Source organism: Engystomops pustulosus, chromosome 8 (genome assembly GCF_040894005.1).
Source record: "Engystomops pustulosus chromosome 8, aEngPut4.maternal, whole genome shotgun sequence".
Taxonomy (NCBI): Eukaryota; Metazoa; Chordata; class Amphibia; order Anura; family Leptodactylidae; genus Engystomops; species Engystomops pustulosus.
This window is the reverse complement of record NC_092418.1, coordinates 80,980,299-81,001,078: the sequence shown is the minus strand read 5'-3', so window position 1 is coordinate 81,001,078 and position 20,780 is coordinate 80,980,299. Positions and strand designations below refer to the sequence as shown.

General features: G+C 42.5%; 1 protein-coding gene across 2 annotated transcripts in view; it reads right to left on the bottom strand.

Moving 5' to 3' along the window:
• Positions 1-20,780, bottom strand: part of IQCA1 (IQ motif containing with AAA domain 1) — a 160,070-nt gene that overhangs the window by 80,412 nt on the left and 58,878 nt on the right. The window lies entirely within an intron of this gene.

Below are 20,780 nucleotides of genomic sequence, written 5' to 3'. Positions count from 1 at the left end.
ATTTGTGCCCCAAAAATAAAAAGTTTAAAGTTTCGGAGAAAATGTAAAGTAAATATAAATATTTACCCTTAGAATGTGGCATTTCAATACATATTTTTTTAAAAGAATCATTTTTTTCTCTTTTAACCACCTGCAAAGGTTCCTTTTGGAAAAACCTATGTGAATCTCATTGAGATTTATTTACTAAGGCTCTGCAGCCTCATTTTCACTTGACTTTACGATGTTTTTGGGTTTTGCAAGGCTGTGACAGATATTTAACAGGGGATTGTGTTGCACGCGATCGGATTTTGTCGTAGCTGCACTGGCTTTCATGCGACAGAAATCGGGGGGCGGGCTGTCGACGATCCGACTTATTCGGACTGAGTGCAGGATTAAACTTTCAAATTGTGTCGCAAGATCAAGCACTTACATGCACCAGGAAGAAGAAGGTGAACTCCGGCGGACCTGAGCGGGGAAGCGACACATGCAGGATATTGGGCACACGTCTAGGTTCATATATAAGCTGCACCAGATTTAAAGGCGCATCTCATTATAAGGATGAATGACCAGCAGGTGGCAGACCTGTGCACAGTTCAAGGCAGCTGTTGTCTGTAAGTACGGTTCGTATATAAGGCGCACTGGACTATAAGGCACACCTGGGAAAATCAAAGGATTTTTTGTGTGCCTTATAGTCCGAAAAATACGGTAAATGTGCCCCATTATGTAATATTTGTTTCAATGGAAGACTGTGGTTTCAACATAGAACTTAGTATAATATTGTATAGATTCTGTAAGAAATCTCCCATCTCAGCATTTGTGGGATGGCTAATCATTCTCTTAGGTAACACAGAGAACACAGTGTAATGTGTATCCGCAGCATGAAACACGAGAATGGCCCGGAGTAGGGGGCTACGACTTTCCGATAGCGGTGACAATGGGTGATTCAGTGCTGCACTTGTGAGACACAGCTTTATATTGTGTGACTCTCATAGGAGAATGTAATTGTGATCTTTAGCAACAGAGATCAGGGGAGTTTACAAACTTACTAAAATGCTCTCAAGGGTCAAATCTGAGTAAAGCTTTTGTAGTTCTTCTGGGACAGCGAGTGGCATTTGGAAAAAACTGGATTGCAGCACAAGTGGGATAAGGACAACAATTCAAATAATGTGACTGGCGATTATTCTGTGAAATGTCACAAAATGTCATCAAATTTTTTCCATGTCATTATTTAAGGACATGGTAGCAAAAAAAATGAAAAACTGTCCGCTCACCCAATCACGTTTTTCCTCTTCCAAATAGGTAATGGTGTGTGGATGATGCACGCTGCTCAGATCCTCGGCCTTCTGATCAAAGTAAGTTCAAAACACGATTTGGCAGCACTTACAATTCATCCACACGCTCAATCCATTAAAATCCTTCTTTATTTTGAACACACATGGTAAAAATGGACAACAAAGTGATCTACGCATTTCGACGAGGCAGCGTCTTAGTCATGATCCTAGTCATGATTATTTAAGGACCTCATTTTTTAATTCATGTCATGTTAATGCCACCTTGTGTATACTCGTTTCTATGTCTGAGGGCTCATTTAGATGTTCATAATTAGAGATGAGCGAACATGCTCGTCCGAGCTTGATGCTCGTTCGAGCATTAGCGTACTCGAAACTGCTCGTTGCTCGGACGAATACTTCGCCCGCTCGAGAAAATGGCAGCTCCCGCCGTTTTGCTTTTTGGCGGCCAGAAACAGAGCCAATCACAAGCCAGGAGACTCTGCACTTCACCCAGCATGACGTGGTACCCTTACACGTCGATAGCAGTGGTTGGCTGGCCAGATCAGGTGACCCTGGGATAGACTAGCCGCTGCCCGCGCTGCTCGGATCATTCTGTGTCTGGATGCCGCTAGGGAGAGAGCTGCTGCTGGTCAGGGAAAGCGTTAGGGTGTTCTATTAGCTTACTGTTAGGCAGGAGTGATTCTCCAAGAACCCAACAGCCCTTCTTAGGGCTACAATAACGTTCTACTTTTTTTTTTTTTTATTTGCATCTAGTATCATTTTGTGAGGAATTAGAAGGGGGACTTGCTACCGTTGTGTTTAGCTCTTAGTGGCACACATATCCACCTCAAACACCAAAGTGGGAAAATTTAGTAGGGGTTGGATTTCAATTAGGCACAGTCTGCCATTTTTCCTTTTTTATTTTACGTTTATTTTGTTTAATAACTCAGTGTCATCTCATCTGGCATAGTAGTGTGCTTTCATACTTGGCTAGAAAATAGCCATAGGAGAATCCAAACGGCTTACGCCTACAGTAGCGTTATATATTTGATTTCTGGTTGATCTGCTGGTGGCTGTACTTGCTGCAGTGCATCTACTAGCCAATTGTGAGCAATTTGTAGTGAGACTTGCGACCGCTGTGTTTTGCGCTTAGTGACGCACATATCCATTGCAAAGACCGAAGTGGGAAAATTTAGTAGGGGTTGGATTTCAATTAGGCACAGTCTGCCATTTGTCCTTTTTTATTTTACGTTTATTTTGTTTAATAACTCAGCGTCATCTCATCTGGCATAGTAGTGTGCTTTCATACTTGGCTAGAAAATAGCCATAGGAGAATCCAAACGGCTTACGCCTACAGTAGCGTTATATATTTGATTTCTGGTTGATCTGCTGCTGGCTGTACTTGCTGCAGTGCATCTACTAGCCAATTGTCAGCAATTTGTAGTGAGACTTGCGACCGCTGTGTTTTGCGCTTAGTGACGCACATATCCATTGCAAAGACCGAAGTGGGAAAATTTAGTAGGGGTTGGATTTCAATTAGGCACAGTCTGCCATTTGTCCTTTTTTATTTTACGTTTATTTTGTTTAATAACTCAGCGTCATCTCATCTGGCATAGCAGTGTGCTTTCATACTTGGCTAGAAAATAGCCATAGGAGAATCCAAACGGCTTACGCCTACAGTAGCGTTATATATTTGATTTCTGGTTGATCTGCTGGTGGCTGTACTTGCTGCAGTGCATCTACTAGCCAATTGTCAGCAATTTGTAGTGAGACTTGCGACCGCTGTGTTTTGCGCTTAGTGACGCACATATCCATTGCAAAGACCGAAGTGGGAAAATTTAGTAGGGGTTGGATTTCAATTAGGCACAGTCTGCCATTTGTCCTTTTTTATTTTACGTTTATTTTGTTTAATAACTCGGTGTCATCTCATCTGGCATAGTAGTGTGCTTTCATACTTGGCTAGAAAATAGCCATAGCAATAGGATAGCATTGTTTGGTTTTAAAAACTCAAAAACACAAAAAAAACCTAAAAAACACAAAAAAAAGTTAAAAAAAAATTAAAGCTATAACTCTCATTTTAAAAATGTTTAACCCGAGGGCTAGGGGTAGAGGACGAGGGCGGGGACGTGGGCGTCCAACTACTGCAGGGGTCAGAGGCCGTGGTCCTGGCCGGGGTGAGACACCACCTGCTTATGAGGGAGCAGGGGAACGCCGCAGAGCTACACTCCCTAGGTTCATGTCTGAAGTTACTGGGACTCGTGGTAGAGCACTGTTGAGGCCAGAACAGTGCGAACAGGTGATGTCGTGGATTGCTGACAATGCTTCGAGCAATTTGTCCACCAGTCAGTCTTCCACGCAGTCCACCCATGTCACCGAAATCGCCACTCCTCCAGCTCCTGCACCTCAGCCTCCTCCCCCCCAGTCTGCCCCCTCCCAGGAAAATTTGGCATTTGAACCGGCATACTCTGAGGAACTGTTTTCTGGACCCTTCCCACAGTCACAAACCACTTGTCCGGTTGCTGCCGAGCAATTTTCCGATGCCCAGGTTTTCCACCAGTCACAGTTTGTGGGTGATGATGACCTTCTTGACGTAGTGGAAGTGTGTAAAGAGGTGTCCGACGATGAGGAGACACGGTTGTCAGACAGTGGGGAAGTTGTTGTCAGGGCAGGAAGTCCGAGGGGGGAGCAGACTGAGGGATCGGAGGATGATGAGGTGACAGACCCAAGCTGGGTTGAGAGGCCGGGTGAACACAGTGCTTCTGAGACGGAGGAGAGTCCTCGACCAGAACAGGTTGGAAGAGGCAGTGGTGGGGCCAGACGGAGAGGCAGGGCCAGAGCTGGTGCATCAGCGCCAAATGTGTCAACTAGTGAAGCTCCCGTGGCGAGGGCTCTTGCGGCGAGGGCTAGATCTTCAGAAGTCTGGAGGTTCTTTAAGGAAACACCGGATGACCGACGGACTGTGGTGTGCAACATTTGCCAAACCAGGCTCAGCAGGGGTTCCACCACTACTAGCTTAACTACCACCAGTATGCGCAGGCATATGAATGCTAAACACCCCACTCAGTGGCAACAAGCCCGTTCACCTCCGGCCGTGCACACCACTGCTCCTTCCCCTGTGTCAGCTGATAGTCAGCCCCCTGCCCAGGACCCTGCCACAAAAACCCCATCGTCGCCTCCACGATCCTCCACAGCATCCACCAGCGTTCAGCTCTCCATACCCCAGACGCTGGAGCGGAAACGCAAATATAGTGCAACCCACCCGCACGCCCAAGCCCTTAATGTGCACATCTCCAGATTGCTTAGCCTGGAGATGCTGCCCTATAGGCTAGTAGAGACCGAGGCCTTTCGCAACCTCATGGCGGCGGCCGCCCCTCGGTATTCGGTCCCCAGCCGCCACTACTTTTCCCGATGTGCCGTCCCAGCCCTGCACCAGCACGTGTCAGACAACATCACCCGTGCCCTGACCAACGCCGTTTCTGACAAGGTCCACCTGACCACGGACACGTGGATGAGTGCTGCCGGGCAGGGCCACTATAAATCGCTGACGGCACATTGGGTTAACTTGGTGGAGGCTGGGACCGAGTCTGACCCTGGGGCTGGTCATATACTGCCGACGCCGAGGATTGCGGGGCCTACCTCGGTCCAGGTGTTTCAGGCCTACTATGCCTCCTCCTCCTCCTACCCCTCCTCCACCTCCTCCTCCGATCTACCATCCGTGGGCACGGCGCCATCAGTCGGTAGCTCTAGGCACAGCAGCAGTGCCGTTGCTAAGCGACAGCAGGCGGTGCTCAAACTGCTGAGCCTAGGCGATAAAAGGCACACCGCCCAAGAGCTATTACAGGGCATCACGGCGCAGACTGATCTGTGGCTGGCACCGCTGAACCTGAAGCCAGGCATGGTTGTGTGTGACAACGGCCGTAACCTGGTGGCGGCTCTGCAACTCGGCAGACTGACACATGTGCCATGCCTGGCCCATGTGTTAAATCTGATAGTTCAGCGTTTCCTCAAGACATACCCCAATCTGTCAGATTTGCTCACGAAGGTGCGCCGCATCTGTGCGCATTTCAGGAAGTCCAGCACAGATGCTGCCACTCTCAGGGCAGCGCAGCGCCGCCTCCAACTGCCCGCTCACCGACTGTTGTGCGACGTGCCCACGAGGTGGAATTCAACACTGACCATGTTATCCAGAGTTTACCAGCAGCGCCGAGCCATTGTAGACTGCCAGATGTCAACTTCCACCAGAACTGGTAGTCAGGTCAGTCAGCTTCCTCAAGTCTACAATGAGGAGTGGACGTGGATGTCTGATATCTGTCAGGTGCTGAGTAACTTTGAGGAGTCAACACAGATGGTCAGTGGCGATGCCGCCATCATCAGCCTCACCATCCCGCTGCTTGGCCTGTTGAAAAACTCTCTGATCAGCATGAAGTCGGAAGCTTTGCGCTCGTCACAAGAGACGGGGGAAGAAGATTCCCTTGTTGATAGCCAAAGCACCCTTAGGTCTGTTTCTCAGCGCATATCGGAGGAGGTGGAGGTGGAGGAGGATGAGGAGGAAGAGGAGGAGAATGTTGGCGAGACACAAGAGGGGACCATTGTTGAGTCCTTTACTGTTCAGCGTGTATGGGCAGAAGAAGAGGAGTTGGAGGAGTTGGAGGAGGAGGAAATGGACAGTCAGGCCAGTGAGGGGAGTGAATTCTTACGCGTTGGTACTCTGGCGCATATGGCAGATTTCATGCTAGGCTGCCTATCCCGTGACCCTCGCGTTCAAAGAATTTATTCCAGCACCGATTACTGGGTGTTCACTCTCCTGGACCCACGGTACAAGCAAAATCTTTCCACTCTCATCCCTGCAGAGGAAAGGAGTGTGAGAATGCATGAATACCAGCAGGCCCTGGTGCACAAGCTGAAACAGTATTTCCCTTCTGACAGCGCTAGCGGCAGAGTGCGTAGTTCTGCGGGACAAGTAGCGAGGGAGAGTAGGCGAGCAGGCAGCTTGTCCAGCACTGGCAAGGGTACGCTTTACAAGGCTTTTGCCAGCTTTATGTCACCCCAGCAAGACACTGTCACCTGTCCCCAGTCTCGGCAGAGTAGGGCTGATCTTTACAGAAAGATGGTGAGGGAGTACGTAGCTGACCATACCATCGTCCTAAATGATCACACAGCTCCCTACAACTACTGGGTTTCAAAGCTGGACATGTGGCACGAACTGGCGCTGTACGCCTTGGAGGTTCTTGCCTGCCCTGCCGCTAGCGTCTTGTCCGAGCGGGTTTTCAGTGCAGCTGGTGGCATCATCACCGATAAGCGTACACGCCTGTCGACTGACAGCGCTGACAGGCTGACGCTTATTAAGATGAATAAAGCCTGGATTTCTCATAATTTCCAATCTCCACCAGGTGAAGGAAGCTCAACCTGAATAATTGATCCACTCCTCCTCCTCCTCATTTTCCTCCTTCTCCTCCTCTTTGTACAGTAAAGCAGAGGAAACTGGCTATTTTTGACAGGGCCCACTGGCTCTTGCTATAGTACTTTATGCATTTAATTTTTCTGGAGGGCCACCGACCCGGTCCTCTGTTTTAAACAATTTTTGGGAGTGCCACATACAGGCACTCAATCTATTCAATTTTTCTGGAGGGCCACCGACCCGTTCCTCTGTTTTAAACAATTTTTGGGAGTGCCACATACAGGCACTCAATCTATTCTATTTTTCTGGAGGGCCACCTACCTGCTCCTCTGGTTTGAAAACTTTTTGGGACTGCCACATACAGGCACTCAATCGATTCCATTTTTCTGGAGGGCCACCTACCTGCTCCTCTGGTTTGAAAACTTTTTGGGACTGCCACATACAGGCACTCAATCTATTCTATTTTTCTGGAGGGCCACCTACCTGCTCCTCTGGTTTGAAAACTTTTTGGGACTGCCACATACAGGCACTCAATCTATTCAATTTTTCTGGAGGGCCACCTACCTGCTCCTCTGGTTTGAAAACTTTTTGGGACTGCCACATACAGGCACTCAATCTATTCAATTTTTCTGGAGGGCCACCTACCTGCTCCTCTGGTTTGAAAACTTTTTGGGACTGCCACATACAGGCACTCAATCTATTCAATTTTTCTGGAGGGCCACCTACCTGCTCCTCTGGTTTGAAAACTTTTTGGGACTGCCACATACAGGCACTCAATCTATTCTATTTTTCTGGAGGGCCACCTACCTGCTCCTCTGGTTTGAAAAATTTTTGGGACTGCCACATACAGGCACTATCCAAATTAAATTGTCTCCATAGCAGCCTCCACACGTTGTCTCCATTGCTACCTCCAAAAGTCGTCCATATAGCTGCCTCCATACATCGTCCCTTTATCAAACGAGGTGTGTCAGGCAGAAATTTGGGTTGTTTTCATGGATTCCACATCAAAGTTGTTAACTTTGTCGCCACCCAGCTGTGTTATCCACAAAATATACTAATAAACTTTTATCATTTACCAATATTATTTCAGCGCTTCTTGCGCATCTGTTTACATTCCCCTCACCCGCCATATCCTAAACTTATAAGAACGCTACTACACTTGATCTTATACAAAAGGTTCTTAGAAGTGCTGTTTGGGGAGTAGCCTAGAGACAGGGGCTTGGATTGGCGAAAGCTCGCCTGGCAGCGGAGCGCCAACTCCATGCCAAGATCCAACTAACATAGTTTTAACTGCAGCACCTTTAATCTACTACTAGTTCACTGCCTCCATACATGGTCCCCTTATCAAACGAGCTGTGTCAGGCAGAATTTTGGGTTGTTTTCATGGCTTCCATGTTAACTTTGTCGCCACCCTGCTGTGTAATCCACAAAATATACTGGCAAACTTTTATCATGTACCGATATTATTTGAGCGCTTCTTGCTCACCTCCTTTGGTTCCTCTCTGCCACCCATTGGTTTGAAGCCTGAGTCCATTTAGGGTATGTCGCCATGCCACTCTCTAGCCTGCTGCCGCTGCCTCTGCATGCCGTCCCCTATAGTGTCAGGGTCAATTATTGCATGTTTTAGATGCTATCTAGCTTCATTCTGTCACTCTGTCATGGCCATGCTGTTGCCCATAATTTTGGCATAATGGTGCGATTAAGCAGCCTCAGAGGCATCCATGCATGCTGCCCCTGCTGTTTCCTGTCCATTTCCGTGGTGTTTCCATCCTTTTCTGAGGTTCCCAGGTGTTTGGCCAAGCTTCCCTGTGCAGAGCCTTGGTCCCCTTGAAAAATGCTCGAGTCTCCCATTGACTTCAATGGGGTTCGTTATTCGAGACGAGCACTCGAGCATCGGGAAAAGTTCGTCTCGAATAACGAGTACCCGAGCATTTTAGTGCTCGCTCATCTCTATTCATAATACATCCATATTATACTGTCCTTTCCACAAATCTAATGTTTTATACTTCTAGGATAGGATCGTAGCAGATATAAATATATAATAAACTGTATTATGTCTAAATTTACCTAAAATTAACATCTGACACAATCTGCACAGTTTATTTTTAGACACTGTTGATAAATCAGCCCCATTGTGTATAGAACCATACAGTGCCGTATTATAAGCACCAAAGCTGCAATACAATTAAGGCTGCATTTACACGAACATGTGCCCAGCCAGCTAAGGCCGGGCGGGCATACGTAGGGTGTGTTGGAGAAGAGGAGAGGTGAGAGCTGCTCACCTCTCCCCTCTCCATAGAAAATAGAGCCGCACACCCATTCTTAAGGCCACAGATAGAGCATGCTCTATCGTTTTTGCGACCATGGCACGATACAGTGAGCCCACGTTGTGCTCCCTGTACCAAGCCCAGGCACCATAGACGACTATGGGGGATGTATATCCAGCTGAAAATTTCATGGCCACACCTTGAAAGCACATATGACCCATCCTATAAACAAAAGGCCACTTGTGACCTGAAAGAATCCAAGGCCTCGGTAAATACTTTGCCCTGATAAAAACTTACTTTTAAAGCTAAAATACAGTATGTGTATATATAAAACTTTGCATAAGTCAATTGTATAGTGAAGATAACACAAGATGTAGGGTGTGTTTTAGAAATAATAAAATGACTCTTTCTCCACTCATCAGAATATTTTTGATCCTACCTGTTTAGAAAAAAAAATCTCATGCATTCTAAATTCATGTTAAATGTGTCAAGACAAGACTGAATGAGATCAGCGAGAAGTTGACCATAAAGTCTATGGAGAGGGAGGGGTAGGTAAAGAAGGCTGCTGGCTTGAGACAGAGGCAGGCACCCTGCTGCTGCATCGTTTAGTAAGTGTTGTATCTCATTCAAGCACTAGAGGCCCAGCAATACAGGTCAGTACTTTTCTATAATTTTCCACATGCTACTGCTGCTTTTCTGTGAGGTTGAGTTTAAAGTTAAACAGGATTTCCTTTTTTCTGCAAGCAGTTTATGGGAGACTTCAAAGCATTAAAGCATGAATCCAGCAGCTCCAGGAAAGCTGAGAATTAAAAATTACAACTGATGACCAATGCCATATTAAATGAGGCTATATAGATAACATTATAATCGCAATTCTCTGATATATTCTGAAAAAGTTCTTAAAGGGGGAGTTTTACTTTAGGACACAAATAAGATGTCATAATATTTAAATTATCTTGTTCCAAACAAGTATATAATTTAATGGTTATCCCCTAACAAGCGGATCTGTTGGGGTCCAACTGCTGGGACATCCACCGATCATGATCTTCACTAGAGGGTGGAGCTGGGGGTCCTGTCTTCGTGATCTGTGTAGAAACCTACTGTATTTTAAATGATTTTCTTTTGCCTTGAGTTTTCCATACATTGTTTAGAATTTAGAGCTTTAGACTTGTTTTATATAAAATAAAAAATATTAAAAGCTAGGTAGAACTAAATACCGTATGTAAGGTATTTAGTTCTACCTTGCTTTTAATATATATGTTTTTTTTATAAAACAAGGCTAAAGCTCTAAATTCTAAACAATGTATGGAAAACTCAAAGCAAAATAAAATCAGTTAAAATACAGTAGGTTTAATATATATATATATATACACACAGAATTATAGCTGAATGAGTTCTTCAGTCGCTCAGCATGTCACTGCTCTTTTTGTGTAAAGACTTCTATTTCACTTGAAATCTTTTTGTGGCGTTAGAGTCTTTTCCCCTCTTGCCCCTATACTGTTTCACCATTGATGATGATGGGCCTGTGCCAGAGGCACCTGCTTGGCACGCACAATGCTGCATTGTCTGGGAGGGAAGCTAATTAGGAGGCTGTAGTAGCAGGTTCATATCCCCTAGCCAGGAGTTAATTCTGACTGCCTCCTTGTGTTGCAGAGTTAGACAAGGGATCTCTAGCTGTCCTATGGACCCTTCCCACGATTCACTTCCAAAGCCACGTGTTATTTGTTAGAATCCCACGTAACATTCATTGCCATTGCTTTGTCAGTGACTTCCTGACATGCAGCTGGTGAAGTGGTTGAAGGAAAATGATTGTGTTGCCCCCTCTTCCCTCCTCAAGAGCAGCAGGGGAAAAAACACTAAATAATAAAACAAACAACAAGTGCACTAAAAAAACAAGCCACTCCAAGCAATGAAAAACGCTAAACTAAACAATGGGCCCGAGGAATGCCTCTGCCTTCACAGAGTGTCCTCCTATGCTGACTCTATGATATTGTGCGAATGCTTATGCTTAGAAAAAAAAAGAAAAAGCCATTTTACAGCTAGATATTTAACTTTTTAAACCAAAAAAAAAAATTGTGAGGTTGATGTGGTATAGTAAAATTGTGGCAAGACATGGCGCCTGCTGTTGCAATTACTTTGGATATGGCCCAATGTGCCTAAAACACAAGGAGCAGATGGACTGGTCCTGTCTAAGGTGAAGAACACGCAGGATGTTTTTTCTGAAAAATTGTACGCCACGCAAAACACTTGAAATGCTATGCAAAAAATCCTCTTGTGAAAGACCAGCATCCAAAGAGAAGCACCAGAAGTTACATTGGCCAGAGGTCAACTCCTTACCTGTCACTGATAAAAAAAAGCACTTGGAGCTTCTTACTAAAGTAAGCAGCTCCTAGCACTACCCCAATTTTAGCAGTGATAAGCTGCGCAGTACAATAGGAACGCCGGACCATGCTCACAGCAGTCCGGCATATTCATGAGGGGGCGGTCCAAGGTGCTGCTTCTTCCCCAAACGGCCCCTCCTCACTCCATAGGCCGGCTGTGACTACTGGTCTTCATGCGGCAGTCACTGCCTCCTAGTCCCACCCCCTCATGAATACGCGGGACCACTTTGAGCGCGATCCGGGGTTCCTATTGTACGGCGCCGCAATGTCTGCTAGCTTTATCGGAGCTGCAGAGTTTGGTAAACAGATCTTAGTGCCTTTTTTATGGGTGACAGGTCCTCTTTAAGTTTGGGACTGTCTGTATCAAAAATATTCCTAAGCAAGAATTCATGTTTTTCAACCCTCTCCAAGGCCTTGAAATGTCATATACAATATAACAATAATATTCTTATATAGTGTTTTGGCTGTTTGGACAATTTAGAATTTTTATGGTTTGAGACTTATTTGCAATGTAGTGGAGACTGCATCAAATTCTTTCAAAATATCTTATGGAGAATTTGGTATAGATCACATACGATTACACATCTGAAAAGTGTATATAAAAGATGGAATTATATTTATAGTAGATTGTGTTGTTGTTTTGCACAATTATTTTGTGACTTTTGTTGAACGCTATACATCCATCCCTCCATAATATGCCACAGAAAAAAATGAACATTTTACAAGAAAATTTACTTTCAATCAAGCATGTTGTAGTTACCATACAAAAAGTTGCACTCCGCCACCTCTGACAGAAAGTTTCATATATTTGAAAACCTTTCTGAACCTAATTCTGGAACACATTCATTCAGAAATTCTTCCATATGTTTCTCCATTACATCATATTATCATATACAAGATGCAGATCTCCCGGACAAGAGGCACAACACCCCCACCCATTCTAAATTTGTTGTCCTTAACTTGGCCGTGTATCATGGACCTGGTTTATTTTATTAATGTAAAATACTCTGGATTTCATGTAAGTAGCTGTTTTCTGGGTGAACTGGAAGAAGCCAAAACATAAAAAATGATGTAGTCATAAACCGCTACATTCCTACCGCAAACATCAACAATTACAGCACATAAGGCACACACCCAGTTTGTCTAGTATTGTTTGTTTAAGTAAAGAATTTCAAGAAAGGTAAAAGATTATTAACAAGAAAAATATGGGGGCAATATATGATATAAGTACAACACTAGCAAGTAATATAGGTGGAGGGCATGGGGCAGTTATAGTATATGGATTTACTTTACTGTCAAATTTACATGGGACAAGGTGATCAGAGAAAAGAAGGCTCTATCTTGTTTCCTGTCACTTTTGTATCCAATTAAAATACATTTCTTCTGAAATGAGTACTGTACTTTGTGTTACAGTTTTACAGCACTTGGGTTGTGAGATTAAAGCATTCATCTGATAATTATTTCCTTTTCAATTGCTTTTTTCATGTAGGACAACTTTGCCAATTCCTTTCATGTCTTATATCCAGCAGTTCCTTTGCTATCTTCCTCAGTTTAGTCCCTCACAGCGCTTTTATTTGAGTTCTTTTATCCTCAATATATACTGATTATCTCTATGGGTGTGTAGATTGTTTACACAAGAAATGAGGTGGATACAAACTGCTGGAGGGAGGGGATGCAGCTCCCTGCTCACTCTGAAGGGAGGGGGACAATATGATGCTGCTCTCTGTCATTGGCACGAGAGACTTGAGTATGTGCAGCTCTGTGGATGCAGAATAGTGATGGGCAGTCTGGCTCTTCTGTCTCCTGAATGGCTCTCTATGTAATTAAATAGGGAGAGAAAATTTCAGGCAACCAGTAACCCATCACCACTCCACTTTTAACCCCAATTTTTTGGGTTAAAAGGGACAGGGCAACTTGATTCAGGGTGGAGCTAAGTGAGCCATTGTTTCTCATGGAAAAGCCAACACTTGAAAGAATCATCACTAATGCAGAAGTCTCTTGCAAAGAAAAGAAGTGACAGTAATTCCCGCCTATTCCCTTTCACTACCTCCATCTCAGACTGTGATCCTGCACAACTTTCTGTGTCTCTATTTGCAGCCCTGACAACTTCACTCCTCAACCAGCCCTTCCCTGCCTCTGCTTTCAGGACACTCTATCTGCAAAGCAGGAAAGCTGTTAAATCTTACACAATATAGACTCTACACTTTTCATCCACTGTCTGATGAAAACTGCCAGGATAGGTCAATATATGGATCCTGCACGTGGAGCTTAGTTGATAACACAGTGGGGAGGCATTTATCAATTTGGGCCCAGGGAACCTGGCACTGGAAACCTGCTATATTTTTCAGTCTAATATAAGTTTGTGGCGCAAGGGATTTGGCACAGGAACCAAAAGGTTAAGAACTGTCTCCCTATTCATTAAGGTGAAATACAATGAACTGGACCAGCTGTTAGCTGCTCTAATTGTGCACCAAAAACTGCAACACAAAACGAGTCGTAAAAATAAAAGCGCCATAAAAGCGTCAGATTTTGCCCCCAAAACAGAACAAGTTGTGACTTTCTGGCACCAACACTTTATGAATAAGGTGCAAGAGGCGCAGCAAGGGCCAAAAATATTTCTGCCAGTTTCCTATTCGAAAGGTGATAATAAATGCCCCCCTCCCATTGCATCATGTATTGGACTAATTTCTAAGGAAAAGGCTGGAAGGTGCTATACCGCACCCACTTGTCTGCTGCTGAGTATTTCTGACGAGTTGCTTAAGAACAGAAGAAATGCCCTCTGAACGGAACGGAAACGGCCCTCTGAACGGAAAAAGGCGAGCGACAAAACATTGGCATTGTTGGAATTGTTTTGCAAGAGGGAATCAGATATTTGATAAAAATCATTATGGAACCATATGTACTCTTTTGATATGAGCCATGTAACCACAGTATGGACATTGCACTCCCTTCTTAAGGTGCCCATACACACTGAATTATACAGGCGGTCTCCTACTTAAGAACACCCGACTTACAGACAACCCCTAGTTACAAACTGACCTCTGGATGTTGGTAATTTACTTCACTTTAACCATAGGCTACAATAAACAGCTGTAACAGTTATCATAGTCTGCAATTAAGCTTTATTGTTAATCCTGGTTCTTATGACAATCCAACATCTTTAAAATCCAATTGTCACAGAGGACAGAAAAATTGTGGCTGGAGTTACAATTATAAAGTATACAGATCCGACTTACATACAAATTCAACTTAAGAACAAACCTACAGAATCTAATACGTAACCCAGTGACTGCCTGTAGTTTGCTCATGTCGAATGTACAATCGGTGGATTTATTTTATAAGATTCCACATGTAAATTCAAAAATACCAGAAATGTATTATTATTAAAACTGTTTCTTCATTAATTAACCAAACTTATATATTTTTTTTAGTATTTACATAAGAAATTCTCGTAATTTTGATTTGGATGTGTAGAAATTGTATCATTATTTGTAAATGTAAAAGATTTTTGGTGACGGTAAGACAAGTAAAATGGTTATCTATATTTCAATATAGGAAATATACTTTTTCTATGCTCATCCTTAACGCCTTGTCAGATCATATTACAACATCATTCAATCATAGGAATTCCTTCCAAGAATACCTCTTTGGAAATCAATTTTTCTTCCAGTTGAACAGATGATCATATTCCACTAGGCATGAGGGTGGTCTGACCATAACACAACACAGGTCCTCCATAAGCTGTTGCTGGATGGGCTCAGATATTGCTCATGGTGTGTGGTTTTCAATTTTGAACCAGTGTGTGAATTGCATATTCAATGTAGAGCATAAAATAAGTTCATAGTCTAACTCCTTACCAGTATGCCTTACACTGTTACAAATACTTATTATGACCCCTTGTTGGTGGTTTGGGATTCTCTTCTTCTAGAGTCTGCCAGATGATTTGTGAGTTTTGAACCCTCCTTCCATATGAACTAGTGATAGGCTCTCCGCAATGAAAAACATATATCACATTTTTATCTTGAAATTATGCCATGAAAGGCCCCAGAGACATTGAGCTTGTAAGGTTTTCTCATGAACGGGAATTCAACCCATAGAAACTTGCTATGATGTTCCACCCAACACTCTCAAATTCGAAATGAACTTATATCACTGGCTAGCAATGTTTAGCCAATGGTTTATGAAATGTTAAATCTTTTAGCTGGCTCAGACATTCTTTATTCCAATCTGCCTCCTGGACTTGGCCATTTTTCAACGTTTTCATCGGTATGTGTTGACTTAAGTGAAATACATTCATATTGAAGACTCTGCTTGATGTGTGTTTTGTAACAAGATATACCCCATCCTGTACATTTACCTCGTCACTTTAGCACTTCTTATAGATTATGAATCTTCATCATGTGGAGATGAATTTAGCACATCAAATTGCTTCAAGCAATGCAATAAAATGACCTTCTCAGAATGAATGTTGCAAGTATAACAAGGTTTATTACACCAGAGAGGTAAATGGGCCGTAAAGTGCATATGGTGTACATTCAATAAAAAGGATAAAAGAAAAGTCCAACCAAAAAAAAAGAAGGGGGAAATGGGGAGGAATGTCTAATTGTAGTTAAGTTAGTGTTCTGGTGTACAAATGTCTCCCAATTGTCTCATCTGCCAATTTGCGCCAAAAAATTGCAACTTTTTTGCATTATATGCCAAACTATTTCAATTTTCACTTTAGCCTACTTACGTCGGAGTTATCCCTCTTATATTAAGCGAATCCAAATGTGGTGGACAGATTTATGAAGTGGGACTCTTCAAAAAGTAGCAATTGTAGGTGCAAATTCGCTCCAGTCCACTTCTCTAATAGGAAATTATCAGTTGCACAAAAATCTACGGGGCACATTTATCTTAGTCTGATGCACATTTTTGGTTGTATTTTAGTGACTTTTGGGGGGCATTGTGGTACTTGCCCAATTATTTTTGGCTTTTTCCAGCAGTTTGCCGGAGTTCGTCATGTAGCACTAATCCTGGTTTGCACATAATCTTTCTTTGTATTTCTCCTGCTTCCAGATGTTTGCGCTTAATCTAACATTGATTTGTGCCTTAAAGGGTGCAAATTATTGCAAAAAAACTCTAGTCCCGACCATGCATAGGAAAAGCAATGGGAAGAGTAGCTAGACAATTTGCGTCTAAAATAAATATCTGCATTTGACAAAAAGCCAAAACTACAAAGACAAATGAGGAGCCAAATATAGACTAACAAAAGGTGCAAAAACAGCTTAGGGAAGGGGGAGAAAAGATAAATGTCCCCCTACAGCTTTTTCCTTGACTTTTAACCAAAAAATCTCATATCCAGTGCAGATATTAGCAGATTTATCTAAACTACTATGATAAATCTAACATACAAAAAGCTCCTATGGCAGTCTAAATCCCCCATGATTGTAAAGAGTAATAAGAAATGAGAATCAGTCATGAGAAAAAGAAAGTGCACCCTCTTTGTACACTTTTATACGGTTTTACATATAAAAACACAATAAAAAGAGCAACAAAAAACAGATTAATGCTGCACCAGTCTGCTGGATGATAAACCTGTCTAGTTGTACTTGGCACCTTTTTAAGAGCAAAAAGTTGCACCAAAATGGTTGCGATTCTTGATGCATAGATTTTTTTGGTGTGAACCCATTTCCCCTTTTACAGACCCTGCCCTTTTTGTTGTACTTGTCATACAAGTGCCCGAAAACTGTTTAAAACCCTTGTTTACTATGTAAGCAGATTTATAAATCTGCCCCAGTGTATTAAAAATTAAGTGCACCTTCACTTCATCCATAGGAATTACAGGTAAATATGAGCCAAGTGCTGAAAATCAAATGTAGTTGATTAAATGATTATCAGAAAGTGTGACCTAGAAGTTTTGTCAGTTTTGAAAGCAAATTTTGAAGCATTTAACCAATGTTGAAGCATTTAGCAAAATTTGAAGCTAATTTTAAAGCATTCAGCTAATTATGGAAGCATTCAGGCATGTTTTACAAAAATGCTAAGGAAGCTATGATACTAAACTAGCAATTGTTGCTGACAAACGGCAATTTCAAAACAAGTTGAAGTCCATAATTTTTAAGATTGTGGAAGTAACTTTGCCTGGCCAAAGTGTCCCTGCCACAGCTCTCTGCCCTTTGATAACAACTTATTAAAAAAGTGGCACGTGTGATACAAGTGTAAAGCAAATTTTTCATACCTTGTACTCCATAACTGGTGTACAAAATAATATAAATTGGCCCCAATGACTTCAACATCGTACTATAAGCTTGATTCATACTATTGGAATCTTTTGATCATCTGAGCTATCTACCTCACATTAAAGGAATTCTATCATCAAAATCAAGCATGGATAAACAAGGGTACCTTACTCATAGATCCAGTCACTGTGGCTGTGCTAATCTTATTATATTAGTTGGCCTCCTTCCTTCTAATATCAACAATTAAAATTATGTCAATGAGCCTGAAGGGCTCCTGGGGCTTATGCTGCAGTTCACAGGTTGTTACACTGTGGAGGAGCAGGTCTCCCCCTGCTCCCTCAACACTACCCCCCTCCCTCCGCTTGCTTTAATCTCTGTCAGGCTCCAGGGGTAGTGGACCCACTGGACCACTGCGGACGATGACGTTAGATGACACCTGGGACCGGAATCTAAGTGGTATCTGGTTTTTACCAGAGCTCGCTGCAAAGCTGGTTGGACTTGCTGCGTGGTATCACCAGGTCAGTTCACAGGCGCGACTTTGCCCGCGGTGGCATCCAAGGCGAGGTACAGTGACGTGGAGCAGAATCGTAGTCGAGGACAGGCAGGAGGTCAGGACGGGCAGCACGGGATCGGAGTCGGGGATGTAGCAATAGGTCAAGGCAGACAGCAGAGGAGTGTAGTCAGGAACAGGACCGGGGTCAAAACGGGGAATCACAATAACAGCGCCGGGCATTAGACAAAGCTTTCTCTAAGGCACAAGGCATGAAGATCTGGCAGGGTGTGCAGGGAGAGGCTGATTTATATAGAATTCTAAGAAATGGCCGGTGTCAATTAATGATTCGCTGGCCCTTTAAATTTTCTGAAGCCAGCGTGCGCCCTAGGAGATGGTGACGAGCGTGCACGGACGGAGGATCGGGAACAGGAGTGGGGACAGGTAAGAGGCGCGGGTGCCACGCTTGTGAGCACACGTGACTATCCCACATAGTTGAATGGGGAAGAGCTCCTGCACAGTGAAGCAGCCTGTGAAACTGCAGCACAGCACAGATGGGCTCTAGTAGTGCTCCCTTGAGTCCTTTTGACACATTAGCATAATTCTAAACATTGATTTTTAGAAGGTAGGAGATTTATTTTAAGGATCATATGTTTTCTCATATTTTGTCCTAGTACATGAGTTTTCTTTTTTCTTATAACTAACTCTTTGGAATTAACATCCTAAGTTATATTCACATACCAGTTTGTTAATCACATACTGCATTCCACGCTGTTCCTAATCTATACAGACAGACTTTTTTCAATACAATAAATCATCTAAAAACCATGTCCATTAGTTTTTAAGCTATCAAGTAAAATTTACAGGTCTTGGAATTTGTTAATTTAAATAGCAAATTCCCCAAAAAGTCTGTTCTTTATTTCAGCAACTAGAAAAGTGTTCTGGGGTCTTTAATAAATGAACTTGTACGCACCGTTACCTCCAGTACAATATGTGCTACTTGGGTCTAACAAAAGGTTAAAGAGGTACAGAGGTAATTGAAATGACTTAACATGCAGTACAAAGAATCTATGTTAAGTAAATTCCAATGACAAGAGATAATAAACATGTGCAGATCATTAAGAAAAAAAAATCTTCAATATTACATCTAGCAACCTTGCTGTTTGACATTCACCAAACCAAAAAGATTCCGCAATCTTTTAGCAGCTAATTTAGTCTGTATTTGACTGTAAAAGAACAACTACCGTAACTCACAGACAAGTAACAAGCAACTTGCAGTAACATAACATTATGAAAGCCTGACATGACAAAGTTGCCAACATTGACAATCATTAGATGCAGATGAAAATGTAACTATAAAATCTGTACCTGTTAATGCTTCAGCATCATCCTCTGCCAGTAAAGTATCCACTGCTGACTAGATATTTGTACCTAGTTTTCATTGTATCCTGCACTGTGTCTTATTTCACTCATGGCTGTCTTAATTGAGTTTCACCAAATTTGTCTGTCTCCTGTTGACTTTGTTCTGGGCTGCAGACAGTTGAACTAGCTGTGATGGACAGACATCTCCTCATTTACTTTTTGGATCGGGACTGTGATCTCATAAGAGAATTGTCTGCTCATACCCCAGTGCTTGCTATAAGTCTTTCTTGGAGCTTGCTAGCATTTTCTAGACTATCGTATTATGGATTCTCTGACCGATGTCTTCTGACCATCCATTTGTCTCTTGATTCTATACTGCATTGACCTTTTGGTTTTGACCCATATTTGTACAGCTATTCTTTTGTATTTGTTTAGTCCTGTTTTTGTATCTATGTTTTCAATTTTGCACAGGAAGAGAATGTCAATCAGTTGTTACCTATCACCTAGAGTAGGATGGGCAATAAGGTAGGGATGCTATCTGTCTACTTTGTCTTACTGTCTGAACTATCTCTCTAGCTTTGTCCATTGCCTTACAGCAGCACTACAATAACATTGTGATCTTGAAGGTTTGCACCATTTTTTGGGCTTAAAAAGTTTGAACATGCCCTAGTTGCTTTTGATTTTCAACTTTTCAAAAATTTCAAGAAAAGTATGCTTGTCTAGTAGGAAGGTGTGGCCAACAAAAACCTAACAAATGGGTAACATTTGAAGGGAGAAAAATGTGTGAAAATTGGCACAAATCAATGTTTACTGAAATTAGATTGCATTTTATAGCTTTAAGGCAGCCAAAAAAAGCTAAATAATAAAAAAGAGACATGACATATTTGTTGATGGCGGTGAAAACCAGACTTGATGATTGCGCACCTTACTATCAATTTATACAGTGCTCAGCAGAAGGGATATTACATCTTGAAATGTCTCTTCTTCAGGCTCTCCCCTAGATTAATATATTTGTAAGATTTTGCCTTCCTTTTATCATTTTTATCTCCCCTGATAATGTTGATAATGAATTACCCCATTCATTACCGTCATCTATTCTAATTATCCCAGCTAATCAATACAGTAAATTCATTTTAATTATTAATCATTTATAGATTTAACTCTCTGTATGATTGGTAACTTTAATTAGAATTCTATAATACACAAATTCGTTTTCTATTAACATTGGAAATTCATGTACTTCCCAAGGAATGTATGCTAATTACATTCCGTCATGTCCCTGGTGAGATTTTGTACTTCAATAGATACAAACTTAATCCAGCCATTTTCTTAAACAATGCTTAAATAATACATTGTTCATTTAATTCGAGAATATTTCGTTCCTTTTTTTACACTAAGAAATTATTAACTTCAT